We start from the raw sequence: 15,324 nt of genomic DNA on the forward strand, positions 1-15,324 counted from the left end.
TGTCCTGTCTGACACCCACAGCCTGTCAGCTCTCTCAGAAGATGGAGGCTCTGAGAGAGAAAGTGCATTCACACCTCTGTGATCCCATGAATTGGTTTAGAAAAGCACCACTTCTAACACAGTACAGCTTCCACACCACAAGGGAGCCCCATTCTCTTGTCCCTTGGGCTTCAATCTGATTTGTGTTATCAATATGAACCAACTGATATGTGGAAAATGGTACACCAGGCAGTACAGGCAGACATAAATATTTTAAATAAAACAGTAGCAGTGGGAGGTGAGATAATATACAGATACATGGGGCTTTAAAGTGTTCTAATTCTTTCCTTTTAAAGATAAGTAAACCATTCCAAAGAGACAATGGACTAATCAGGATTACACAGATAAAAAGTGGTATGAATAAGAATGTAAATGAGAAGCCATATATCCTATGTGTTGCAATAAAAGGAAGGTTTCCACTAAGTTAATGGTTTTCAAACTAGAAATTTGAAGAACTATTTCTGTCAAATGTGTAGACACTAGACACATGTAATTGAAACTGAGATTTAAATTAATTAAACATATTAAATTACAAATTCTATTCCTCAGTCATACTAGCCACATTTCAAGTGTCCAATGACCACAGGTGGCTTGTGGCTCTATGTTGGACAGCAAAGATACAGAACTTTCCCTCAGTGCAGAATGTTCTTTAGGACATCACAGCTCTGAAGACCCCATTTGCTGATGGCTGCATACTCATATCAAATTAAGTATTTCTGCAAGTTTCTCCAAATTAACATATTTGACTTTGATAGGAAATTTCATTTAAAAATATGCTTTGAAATATAATGTAGGATAGGAAGAAGATGGCGGAAGAGTAAGACGCAGAGATCACCTTCCTCCCCACAGATACATTAGAAACACATCTACACGTGGAACTGCTCCTACAGAACACCCACTGAACGCTGGCAGAAGACCTCAGACCTCCCAAAAGGCAAGAAACTCCCCACGTACCAGGGGAGGGCAAAAGAAAACAGAAAAAACACAGACAAAAGAATAGGGATGGGCCCTGCACCAGGGGGAGGGAGCCGTGCAGGAGGAAAGGTGTCCACACACTAGGAGCCCCTTCGCGGGCGGAGACTGCGGGTGGCGGAGGGGAAGCTTCGGAGCCGCGGAGGAGAGCGCGGCCACAGGGGTGCGGAGGGCAAAGCGGAGAGATTCCCGCACAGAGGCTCGGTGCCGAGAAGCACTCACCAGCCCGAGAGGCTTGTCTGCTCCCCTGCCGGGGCGGGCGGGGCTGGGAGCTGAGGCTCGGGCTGCGGTCGGATCGCAGGGAGAGGACTGGGGTTGGCGGCGTGAACACGGCCTGAAGGGGTTAGCGCACCACAGCTAGCCGGGAGGGAGTCCGGGAAAAGTCTGCAGCTGCCGAAGAGGCAAGAGACTTTTTCTTACCTCTTTGTTTCCTGGTGCGCGAGGAGAGGGGAGTCAGAGCGCCGCCTAAACGAGCTCCAGAGACGGGCGCGAGGCGCGGCCATCAGCACGGACCCCAGAGACGGGCCTGAGACGCTAAGGCTGCTGCTGCCGCCACCAAGAAGCCTGTGTGCGAGCCCAGGTCACTCTCCACACCGCCCCTCCCGGGAGCCTGTGCAGCCCACCACGGTCAGGCTCCCAAGATCCAGGGACAACTTCCCCGGGAGAACGCACGACGCGCCTCGGGCTGGTGCAACGTCACGACGCCTCTGACGCCGCAGGCTCGCCCCGCCCTCTCCGTACCGCTCCCTCCCCCCGCCTGAGTGAGCCAGAGCCCCCGAAGCAGCGGCTCCTTTAACCCCGTCCTGTCTGGGCGGAGAACAGACGCCCTCAGGCGACCTACATGCAGAGGCGGGTCCAAATCCAAAGCTGAACCCCTGGAGCTGTGCGAACAGAGAAGAGAAAGGGAAATCTCTCCCAGCAGCCTCAGAAACAGTGGATTAAAGCTCCACAAAAAACGTGATGTACCTGCATCTCTTGAATACCTGAATAGACAATGAATCATCCCAAATTCAGGAGGTGGACTTTGGGAGCAGGATATATTAATTTTTCCCCTTTTCCTTTTTTTGTGAGTGTATATGTATATGCTTCTGGGTGAGATTTTGTCTGTATATCTTTGCTTTATAATAGCTTTATTTTACTTCACTATATTTTATCCTCTTTCTTCCTTTCTTTCTATTTTTTCTCCCTTTTACTCTGAGCCGTGTGGATGAAAGGCTCTTGGTGCTCCAGCCACGCATCAGGGCTGTGCCTCTGAGGTGGGGGAGCCAACTTTAGGACACTGGTCCACAAGAGACCTCCCAGCTCCACGTAATACCAAACGGTGAAAATCTCTAAGAGATCTCCATCTCAACATCAAGACCCAGCTTCACTCAACGACCAGCAAGCTCCAGTGCTGGACACCCTATACCAAACAACTAGCAAGCCAGGAACACAGCCCCATGCATTAGCATAGAGGCTGCCTAAAATCATAATAAGGCCACAGACACACCAAAATACACCACCAGACGTGGACGTGCCCACCAGAAAGACAAGATCCAACCTCATCCACCAGAACACAGACACTAGTCCCCTCCACTAGGAAGCCTACACAACCCACTGAACCAGCCTTAGCCACTGGGGACAGATACCAAAAACAATGGGAACTACGAACCTGCAGCCTGTGAAAAGGAGACCCCAAACACAGTAAGATAAGCAAAATGAGATGACAGAAAAACACATAGCAGATGAAGGAGCAGGGTCAAAACACACCAGACCTAACAAATGAAGAGGAAATAGATAGTCTTCATGAAAAAGAATTCAGAATAATGATAGTAAGGATGATCCAAAATCTTGGAAATAGAATAGACAAAGTGCAAGAAACATTTAGCAAGGACGTAGAAGAACTAAAGAGGAACCAAGCAATGATGAAAAACACAATAAATGAAATTAAAAATACTCTAGATGGGATCAATAGCAGAATAACTGAGAGATAAGAATGGATAAGTGACCTGGAAGATAAAATGGTGGAAATAACTACTGCAGAGCAGGATAAAGAAAAAAGAATGAAAAGAACTGAGGACAGTCTCAGAGACCTCTGGGACAACATTAAATGCACCAACATTCGAATTATAGGGGTCCCAGAAGAAGAGAGAAAAAGAGAGGGACTGAGAAAATATTTGAAGAGATTATATTTTAAAACTTCCCTAATATGGGAAAAGAAATAGTTAATCAAGTCCTGGAAGCACAGAGAGTCCCATAGAGGATAAACCCTAGGAGAAACATGCCAAGACATATATTAATCAAACTGTGAAAAATTAAATATAAAGAAAACATATTAAAAGCAGCAAGGGAAAAACAACAAATAAGACACAAGGGAATCCCCATAAGGTTAACATCTGATCTTTCAGCGGAAACTCTGCAAGCCAGAAGGGAGTGGCAGGATATACTTAAAGTGATGAAGGAGAAAAACCTACAACCAAGAGTACTCTAACCAGCAAGGATCTCATTCAGATTTGATGGAGAAATTAAAACCTTTACAGACAAGCAAAAGCTGAGAGAGTTCAGCATCACCAAACCAGCTTTACCACAAATGCTAAAGGAACTTCTCTAGGCAAGAAACACAAGAGAAGGAAAACACCTGCAATAACAAACCCAAAACATTTAAGTAAATGGGAATAGGAACATACATATCGATAATTACCTTGGATGTAAATGGATTAAATGTTCCAACCAAAAGACACAGCCTGGCTGAATGGATACAAAAACAAGACCCATATATATACTGTCTACAAGAGACCCACTTCAGACCTAGAGACACATACAGACTGAAAGTGAGGGGATGGAAAAAGATATTCCATGCAAATGGAAATCAAAAGAAAGCTGGAGTAGCAATTCTCATATCAGACAAAATAGACTTTAAAATAAAGACTATTACAAGAGACAAAGAAGCACACTATATAATGATCAAGGGATCAATCCAAGAGGAAGGTATAACAATTGTAAATATTTATGCACCCAACATAGGAGCACCTCAATACATAAGGCAAATACTAACAGCCAAAAAAGGGGAAATCGACAGCAATACAATCATAGTAGGGGACTTTAACACCCCACTTTCACCAATGGACAGATCACCCAAAATGAAAATAAATAAGGAAACACAAGCTTTAAATGATACATTAAACAATATGGACTTAATTGATATTTATAGGACATTCCACCCAAAAACTACAGAATACACATTTTTCTCAAGTGCTCATGGAACATTCTCCAGGATAGGTCATATCTTGGGTCACAAATCAAGCCTTGGTAAATTTAAGAAAATTGAAATCGTATCAAGTATCTTTTCTGACCACAACGCTATGAGACTAGATATCAATTACAGGAAAAGATCTGTAAAAAATACAAACACATGAAGGCTACACAATACACTAATTAATAACAAAGTGATCACTGAAGAAATCAAAGGGGAAATCAAAAAATACCTAGAAACAAATGACAATGGAGACACGACGACCCAAAACCTATGGGATGCAGTAAAAGCAGTGCTAAGAGGGAAGTTTATAGCAATAGAAGCCTACCTGAAGAAATAGGAAACATCTCGAATAAACAACCTAACATTGCACCTGAAGCAATTAGAGAAAGAAGAACAAAAAACCCCCAAAGCTAGCAGAAGGAAAGAAATCATAAAGATCAGGTCAGAAATAAATGAAAAAGAAATGAAGGAAACAACAGCAAAAATCAATAAAACTAAAAGCTGGTTCTTTGAGAAGATAAACAAAATTCATAAAGCATTAGCCAGACTCATCAAAAGAAAAAGGGAGAAGACTCAAATCAATAGAATTAGAAATGAAAAAGGAGAAGTAACCACTGACACTGCAGAAATACAAACGATCATGAGAGATTACTACAAGCAACTCTATGCCAATAAAATGGATAACCTGGAAGAAATGGACAGATTCTTAGAAATGCACAACCTGCCGAGACTGAACCAGGAAGAAATAGAAAATATGAACAGACCAATTACAAGCACTGAAATTGAAACTGTGATTAAAAACCTTCCAACAAACAAAAGCCCAGGACCAGATGGCTTCACAGGTGAATTCTATCAAACATTTAGAGAAGAGTTAACACCTATCCTTCTCAAACTCTTCCAAAATATAGCAGAGGGAGGAACACTCCCAAACTCATTCTACGAGGCCACCATCACCCTGATACCAAAACCAGACAAAGATGTCACAAAGAAAGAAAACTACAGGCCAATATCACTGATGAACATAGATGCAAAAATCCTCAACAAAATACTAGCAAACAGAATCCAACAGCACATTAAAAGGATCATACACCATGATCAAGTGGGGTTTAACCCAGGAATGCAAGGATTCTTCAATATACGCAAATCAATCAACGTGATACACCATATTAACAAATTGAAGGAAGAAAACCATATGATCGTCTCAATAGATGCAGAGAAAGCTTTCGACAAAATTCAACACCCATTTATGATAAAAGACCCTGCAGAAAGTAGGCATAGAGGTTACTTTCCTCAACATAATAAAGGCCATATATGACAAACCCACAGCCAACATTGTCCTCAATGGTGAAAAACGGAAACCATTTCCACTAAGATCAGGAAAAAGACAAGGTTGCCCACTCTCACCACTATTATTCAACATAGTTTGGAAGTGTTAGCCACAGCAATCAGAGAAGAAAAAGAAATAAAAGCCATCCAACTCGGAAAAGAAGAAGTAAAGCTGTCACTGTTTGAAGATGACATGATACTATACATAGAGAATCCTAAAGATGCTACCAGAAAACTCCTAGAGCTAATCAATGAATTTGGTAAAGTAGCAGGATACAAAATTAATGCACAGAAATCTCTTGCATTTCTATACACTAATGATGAAAAATCTGAAAGTGAAATTAAGAAAACACTCCCGTTTATCATTGCAACAAAAAGAATAAAATATCTAGGAATAAACCTACCTAAGGAGACAAAAGACCTGTATGCAGATAATTATAGGACACTGATGAAAGAAATTAAAGATGATACAAACAGATGGAGAGATATACCATGTTCTTGGATTGGAAGAATCAACATTGTGAAAATGACTCTACTACACCAAGCAATCTACGGACTCAATGCAAACCCTATCAAACAACCACTGGCATTTTTCACAGAACTAGAACAAAAAATTTCACAATTTGTATGGAAACACAAAAGACCCCGAATAGCCAAAGCAATCTTGAGAACGAAAAATGGAGCTGGGGGAATCAGGCTCCCTGACTTCAGACTATAGTACAAAGCTACAGTAATCAAGACAGTTTGGCACTGGCACAAAAACAGAAATATAGATCAATGGAACAGGATAGAAAGCCCAGAGATAAACCCACACACATATGGTCACCTTATCTTTGGTAAAGGAGGCAAGCATATATAGTGGAGAAAAGACAGCCTCTTCAGTAAGTGGTGCTGGGAAAATTGGACAGATACATGTAAAAGTATGAAAGTAGAACACTTCCTGACACCATACACAAAAATAAACTCAAAATGGATTAAAGACCTAAGTGTAAGGCCAGACACTATCAAACTCTTAGAGGAAAACATAGGCAGAACACTCTATGACATAAATCACAGCAAGATTCTTTTTGACCCAGCTCCTAGAGAAATGGAAATAAAAACACAAATAAACAAATGGGACCTAATGAAACTTAAAAGCTTTTGCACAGCAAAGGAAACCATAAAGAAGACCAGAAGACAACCCTCAGAATGGGAGAAAATATTTGCAAATGAAGCAACTGACAAAGGATTAATCTCCAAGATTTACAAGCAGCTCATGCAGCTCAATAACAAAAAAACAAACAACCCAATCCAAAAATGGGCAGAAGACCTAAATAGACATTTCTCCAAAGAAGATATGCAGATTGCCAACAGACACATGAAAGAATGCTCAACATCATTAATCATTAGAGAAGTGCAAATCAAAACTACAATGAGATATCATCTCACACTGGTCAGAATGGCCATCATCAAAAAATCTACAATCAATAAATGCTGGAGAGGGTGTGGAGGAAAGGGAACACTCTTGCACTGTTGGTGGGAATGTAAATGGATACAGCCACTATGGAGAACAGTATGGAGGTTCCTTAAAAAACTACAAATAGAACTACCATATGACCCAGCAATCCCACTACTGGGCATATACCCTGAGAAAACCATAGTTCAAAAAGAGTCATGTACCAAAATGTTCATTGCAGCTCTATTTACAATAGCCAGGACATGGAAGCAACCTAAGTGTCCATCGACAGATGAATGGATAAAGAAGATGTGGCACATATATACAATGGAATATTACTCAGCCATAAAAAGAAATGAAATGGAGGTATTTGTAATGAGGTGGATGGAGTTAGAGTCTGTCATACAGAGTGAAGTAAGTCAGAAAGAGAAAAACAAATACAGTATGCTAACACATATATATGGAATCTAAGGAAAAAAAAAAAAGGCCATGAAGAACCTAGTGGCAAGACGGGAATAAAGACACAGACCTACTAGAGAATGGACTTGAGGATATGGGGAGGGGGAGGGGTGAGATGTGACAGGGTGAGAGAGTGTCATGGACATATATACACTCCCAAATGTAAAATAGATAGCTAGTGGGAAGCAGCCGCATAGCACAGGAAGATCAGCTCGGTGCTTTGTGACCACCTAGAGGGGTGGGATGGGGAGGGTGGGAGGGAGGGAGATGCAAGAGGGAAGAGATATGGGAACATATGTATATGTATAACTGATTCACTTTGTTATAAAGCAGAAACTAACACACCATTGTAAAGCAATTATACTTCAATAATGATTTTTAAAAATATATATATAATGTAAATATCACAGCAACTTCTTGCCTTTGTTTCTGTTTCTCTAGGAATATGGTGCCACTTCATAGCAACATTTGTTCCCAATGTGACATCACAAACTAAGAATCCCTGTACCTGGTTTATTAACCAAGGTTTCCATAACTGGCAAATATATAGCATATTCACCACATACATAAAATTGACATTAGTAGTATTCTATTTCGACAAAAATGTGACTTTTCATAACACCTATTTTGAAATAATTATAGGTTCACATAAAATCACAAAATATATACCAGAACGTCTTACATACTCCTCACCCAGACTCCACCAGTTTTAACATTTTGCATGCTATAGTACAATACTGAGACAAAGAAATTACCTTACTTCAAAATGTAGAATTTCTTCAGATTTCAGCAGTTAAATATAGACTTGTTTGTGTGTGTATATGTAGTTCCATGCAATTTTATACATGTGTAGCTTAGTGTAACCACCATCATAAGGATATTTAACTGCACCATCACAGGACTCCCTTGTGTTTTAGCCACATCCACTGCACCCTACTCTCTACCATTTTTACCATGTTTGAGCTCATACTGTTTGCTGCACAACAGGCCAATAAACCAAGAGACAAGTTGTTGGGACAAGGAATAGTGACTTTATTAGGAAAGTCAGCCGATCAAGAAGATGGTGGACTACCGTGCCAAAGAACCATCTTCCCCGAGTTAGAATTCAGAGTTCTTTTATACTAAAGGGGAGGGTGTGTGGTTGGTTGTTGCAAACTTCTTGGTGTTGGAATCCTTTGTTCTTGCAGCCATCCATGAAGGTCAGGTCACGATGTTCCTGTAAACCTCCAGGACAGATGTTACTCTGTGTTCTGCAACTTTTTATCTCTATATGAGTGCAAAAGTGTTACACCTTTAAAGGTCAGAGCCTTGAGAATGGGCTACCCTGTATATTTCAGGCTATAGGCAACATTCTTAACTTGTAGCAAAAGCAAAGGAAAACAAAGGTTAAAGTAAAAGAAACAGATCCAATAAGGAGTCAGATGTGTTCTTTCCTGTTACACCATGGCCATCAAGATTCAACCTCATCTCTGCAATTATGTTATTTAAAAATTGTTGTATAAATGAAATCATGAAATATGTGTTTGTGATTGGCTTTTTTCACTCAGCTTAGTTTTCTTGAAAGCCACTCAAGTTCGGTGTATCAGTAGTTTGATCCTTTTTATTGCTGAGGAATATTCTTCCACGGTTTGTTAAATCATTCATCCATTGAAGAATATTAAATAAGTTTTCTGTTTTGGGCAATTATAAATAAAGCTGCTATGAACTTTGATGTATAGGTGTAAAAAGCTTTCAGTTCTCTGGGATAAATGCCCAAGAGTTCAATTCCTGGGTAATTTGTTATGATCTTTTTTTTTTTTTTTTCATTTTTAATTTTAAAATAAACTGTCAAATCCTTTCCTGACTTACTGTACAATTTCACATTCAAACCAGCAATGTATGAGTCATTCAATTTTGACAAATCCTTACCAGCTTTTGGGGTTATCACTATTTTTTAATTTAGCCATTACGATAGCTGTGTAGTGATATAATGATTTTAATTTCTATTTTTCTAAACGTTAGTGATGTTGAAGATCTTTCCATATGCTTTTTTGTCATCTGCATATTCTCTTCAGTGAAATATCTGTTCATGTTTTTTGCTTGTTTTCTAGCTAAATTGTTTGTTTTATTAATACTGAGCTTTAAGAATTCTTTACACATTCTACGTATAAATCCTCTGTCAGATGTAGGATTTGCAAATGTTTTCTCCCAGTCTATAATTTGCTTTTATATCTTAGGGTTTTTTACAGAACAAAGTTTTAATTTTGATAGTTTCAATTTATCTATTTTTCCTTTTATGGATCATACTTTTGGTGTCAAGTGTAAGACTTTTTGCCCCACATATTTTCTCTTATGCTTTTCCTAAATGTCTTATGTTTTTAGTATTATGTTTTATATTTGATCCATTGTCCATTTTGAGTTATTTTTGTATAAGGTGTCATATCAAGGTCAAGGTTTATTTTGCCTATAGTTGTCCAATTGCTCCAGCACAACATGTTGAAATTAAATTGCTCTGCCCCTTTGTCAAAATTAATTCTAGCTTCTCTGTTCTGTTACAGTGATTTATGTCTTTCTCTCCAACAGTACCACACTGCCTTGATTACTCTCCTCCATGCTGGGAAAAGTATTTCTTCTCACTTTATTCTTTTCCTTTCTTTTTTAAAAAAATCTATTCTAGGGATTTCCATAAAATTTTTAGAATAAATTTGCCCATATTTAAAATAAAAAACGTTGTTGATTTTTTGATAGGAACTTTTGGTGGTGAGCACACTGTAGTGTATAAAGAAGTCAAAATATAATGTTGTACACATAAAACATATATAACATTATAAGCCAATATTACCTCAAAAAAAAAAACAAAAAAAACCTCTACAAAAATTGGGGATAAACCCCTAAAGTTCAGTTTAAGGACAATTGATGTCTTTACTATGCTGTGTCTCCCAATCAAGGAACATAATATGCCTTTTCTAGTATTTATGACTTCTTTGATTTTTTCTTCAATATTTTGTTCTTTTCTACATATAGATTCTATGCAAGTGTTGTTAGATTTATTCCTCATATTTCATTTTCTCTGGAGCAATTGTAAATGGTATTGCAGCTTTAATTTCAGTCTTCACTAGTTAACTGTAAATACAGAGAAATGCAATTTGTGCATAATTGATTTGTGCATATTGATCTTGTATCTTATGACCATACTGAATTCACTTATTAGCTCTAACAACTGTTTTGCAGATTCCTTGGAATTTGCTACATAGAAATCATGTTATTTGAATATTTCTCCTTTCATCTCCATCAATTTTCACTTTTTTATAGAATAGTTTTATTGAGATATAATTCAAATGCCATAAAACTCAGTCATTTAAGTGTGCAATTGAATAGTTTTAGTATATCTTAGCTATGCAAATACGATCATAATCAATCACAGAATATTTTCATCACCCTAAAGCACTTGAATGGGAATATTCAAGTATACAGTACAGGACTGTGAACTATAGTCACCATTCAATACATTAGATCTCCATAAATTTTTTTTCTTATCACTGGAAGTTTGTACCTTTTGACAAATATCTTCTAATCCCCCCCAATCCCCCAACCCCAGTCCCTGGTAAACACCATATAATCTCTGCTTATATGGATTCCACATATATGTGAAATCATACAGAGTTTGTCTTTCTCTGTTTCATTTCACTTAGCATAGTGCCCCTGATGTTCTTCTTTTTTTATGATTCATATTATTCCATTGTGTGTGTGTGTGTGTGTGTGTGTGTGTGTGTGTAGCATTTTTTAAATCCATTCATTTGTCCATGCACAGTTAGTCTTTTTCCATACCTTGGCTATCATGAATAATGCTGCAGTGAACATAGGGGTCCATATATCTCTTCAAGACAGTGATTTCATTTCCTTTGGATATATACTCAGATGTGGAAATGTTGGGTCATATCATAGTTCTATTTTTAATTTTTTGAGGAAAATCCATACTATTTTCTATAGTGGATGCACCAATTTACATTCTCACCAAAAGTGCAAGAGGGCTCAGTTTGCTCCACATCCCTGCCAATACTTGTTAGCTCTTGTCTTTTTGATAATAGCCAATCTAACAGGTTTGAGGTGATAACTCATTGTGATTTTGGATTGCATTTCCCTGATGATTGGTGATGTTGAACATCTTTTCATTTACTTTCTGGCCATTTGTAGGTTTTCTTTGCAGGAAAGTCTATTTATGTCCTTTGCTCATTCTTCTAAAATCAAATTATTTATTTTTTTATTAAGTTGTATGTGTTCCTTATATATTTTGTATATTAAACCCTTATCAGATTTGCAAATATTTTCTTTCATTTTTTGTTGATGGTTCCCTTTGCTGTGCAGAAACTTTTTTTATTTTGATATAGTTCCACTTATTTACTTGTGTTGCTTTTACTTTTGGTGTCAGTTTCAAAAAAATCATCACAAAGACTGATATCAAGGAACTTACTGCCTATGTTTATTTCCAGGATTTTTATGGGTTCAGTTCTTGCATTCAAGTCTTTAACCTACTTTGGTTAATTTCTGTTTATGGTGCTAGATAGTAGTCTGGTTTCATTGTTTTTGCATGTGACTGTTCAGTTTTTTCAACATGACTTATTGAATAAGACTGTATTCTTGGCTCCTTTGTTGTAAGTTAATTGACCATATATGCATGTGTTTATTTCTGGGCTCTATATTCTGTTTCATTGACCTATGTGTCTGTTTTTATGCTGAAGCCATCCAGTTTTATTATTATAACTTTGTAATATACTTTGAAATAAGGGAGTGTGATGCCTTCAGCTTTGTTCTTTCTCAAGATTGCTTTTGTTATTCAGGGTCTTTTTTTGTTGCATGCAAATTTTAGGATTGTTTGTTGTATATCTGTAAAAATTGCCATTGGAATGTTGATAGCAACTGTATTGAATCTGTAGATTGCTTTGTGTACTATGGACATTTTAACAATATTAATTCTGCCAATCCATGAGCTCAGAATATCTTTCCACTTATTTGTTTCTTCTTCAGTTTGTTCCCTTAATGTCTTATATATTGATAGATTTCAGTGTATAGGGCTTTCACTTCCTTGGTTAAATGCATTCCTAGGTATTGTTTTCTTTTTGATGAAATTGTAACTTAGTTTTTCTTAATTTATCTTTCTGATAGTTTGTCATTAGTGCATAGAAATGCAACAGACTTTTGTATATTGATTTTGTGTCATGCAACTTTTGAATTCCTTTATTAGTTCTAACAGTTTTTTGGTGGAGTCTTTAGAGGTTTCTCTATATAATATCATGTCACCTTCAAATAGCAACAATTTTACTTCTTCCTTTTCTACTTTCTCCAATTCTAATAATTTGTTTCAGGGCATTGAAGTTATTGGCTGATTTAATTTCCATATTCCAATACAGATTTATACAACTTCCTTTTATTGCCGTTGCCAGACATATTACAATTCTATGTTTTAAGACCAACAATAAAACTACAGCCATTGTCTGATAAAATTTATTTATAAATCAAGAGAAAAGGGAGTGCATATGCATTTATACTGTATTTAATAATTATATGATAACCATTACCATGCTTTTAATTTTTTTTCTTGTAGATTCAAATTACTGTCTGGGGTCTCATGCTGTTATTCTGTAAAACTTCCTTTAGAATTTATTTTAAGCTAGTTCTTCAAGCAAAAATATTATCTCAGTTGTGTTTATCTGGGAATGTTTTATTTTGCTCTATACTATATTTTGAAATAAAGCTTTGCTGGATATAAAATTCTTTGTTGACAGTTATTTTCTTTCAGCATTTTGAATATGTCTTACTGTCTTCTGGCTGATCTTGCAGAAGCAAAAGTGAGTGGTGGTGTGAAGCGAGATCTTAATTCCCTGTCCAGGAACTGAACCTGGGTTGCCAGATGAAAACCAGGAATTCTAGCCATCACACTCCCTGGCTCTTGCCCCCAGTGAAAAATGCATTTCTCACAGAGGCAAAACTGTAAAAACAGGTACAAAGTTTATTAGAGACATAGCACAACAATAAGTGAGAGAGCACACAGAGAAACAGTTTGTTTTGTTAAGACAGAGCAAGGCAGAGATACACACCCAGAGAGAAAGGGTGTGGGCGTCCCCCCAATGAGGAGGAGTGCCGTATGAGGTGGTTAAATCATTTATGTAAGGCAGTACTTCCGGGTCTTTGTTTACTTTTAGCCAATTATCTGGTTTCTTTTTCCGCACCTATCCTGCCCTAGGACCCTCCCCAACATGGGTGTGCAACTTTTTTCCAAGATGAATTACAGCCCAGAGGCACATGGGATGGCCTTAGCATCACATATTATGGGGTGGTGCCTCCTCCTTTTTGGCGCCCAAGGAGGCTTTCTGCACGTGTGCAATGTTTCCCTTGCCCCAAGGATGGGAAATGTATGACTTCTTGATCTTTTAACAGGGTTTAGTCCCTCTCTGTCCCTGCCATAAAAGTGTCCAATGTCCATTTATTTATCCTATTTCTGTTGCTTGTTTTTATATCCAGGTGCAGATCTTGAAATATAGACAGGAGTCCAGCCATAAATATGCAATCCTGGAGTCTGTCTCTTGCTTCAGGAAATGTAAACAGGGGGCTGGTCATGAATGTCCAGCATGGAACCCATCTTCTTCTCACCCCAGGAGGTGTGAACAGGAGGCCAGTTGTAAATGCTTAGCCTGGAGCCCATCTATCTCCTGCCTCATGGCCTCCATTGTTTGTCATAATGCATCACTCTTAATCTTACTGGTGTTCCCATAAATAACATGTCATTTTCTTCTTCTTGTTTCAAATTATGTCTCTTTGTTACTGGCTTTCAAAACTTTTACTGTGGCATGCCTGCATGTGGATATTTTTGCATTTGTACTATTTGGATTTTACTGACCTTCTTAGATGTGTAGATTAATGTTTTCCATCAAATTTGGGAATTTTCAACTCTTACTTCTTCATTTTTTTTCTTTTCTTCTGTTAATACCATTACACATATTTTAATGTCTTTAGTGATGTTCCATGTTTATCTTAGACTGTTCATTTGTTTTTATATTCTTTTGTCTCATTCTTAGTATTGCATAATCATTATGAATCTACTTTCAGTGAATTTTTTTTAGTTACTGTACTTTTCAACTCCAGAAATTCAGCTTTTTAAAAAAATTTCTATCTCTTTATTGATATTCTGTCTTTGATTGATAGAACATTGTCACTATATTTTCCTTTGATTTTTTTAAAGCATAGTTTCCCTTAGTTCTTTGATCATATTTATAATGGCTACTTTGAACTCTTTGCCTGTTCAATGCAACAGTTGGGGCCACTCAAAAACATTTTCAGTGGTTTGTTTGTCCCTCCCTTTGTATCACATTTTCATTTTTCTTGGTATGTACAATTTTTTGTTGTTTTTAAAAGCAAGGTATTTTAGGTAATATATTGTAGCAAATACATATACCCTCAACAGAACTTCTTGTCGTTTGCTTATTTATTCATTTATGACTTTATTGAACTATTAAAGTGAAACCCACACAAGTTAAAGCCTTTGATACTACTACACAGAGGATGTGGCCTTTAGCATTTCCACAATCATCCTTGAATGACATTGGTTTCAGCAGGGCTCTCTTAGACTATTTCTTTGTCTAATCTCTGTGTTAATCTGTCTGTCTCCTTTGTATCACACCAGGCTATTAGGCTCTACAAATTGCTGGCTGAATTCACTATTTTTTTTTTTTTTTAACATCTTTATTAGAGTATAATTGCTTTACAATGGTGTGTTAATTTCTGCTTTATAACAAAGTGAATCAGTTATACATATACATATCTCTTCCCTCTTGCATCTCCCTCCCTCCCACCCTCCCCATCCCACCCCTCTAGGTGGTCACAA

Source organism: Balaenoptera acutorostrata, chromosome 5 (assembly GCF_949987535.1).
Source record: "Balaenoptera acutorostrata chromosome 5, mBalAcu1.1, whole genome shotgun sequence".
In the NCBI taxonomy this organism is placed as follows: Eukaryota; Metazoa; Chordata; class Mammalia; order Artiodactyla; family Balaenopteridae; genus Balaenoptera; species Balaenoptera acutorostrata.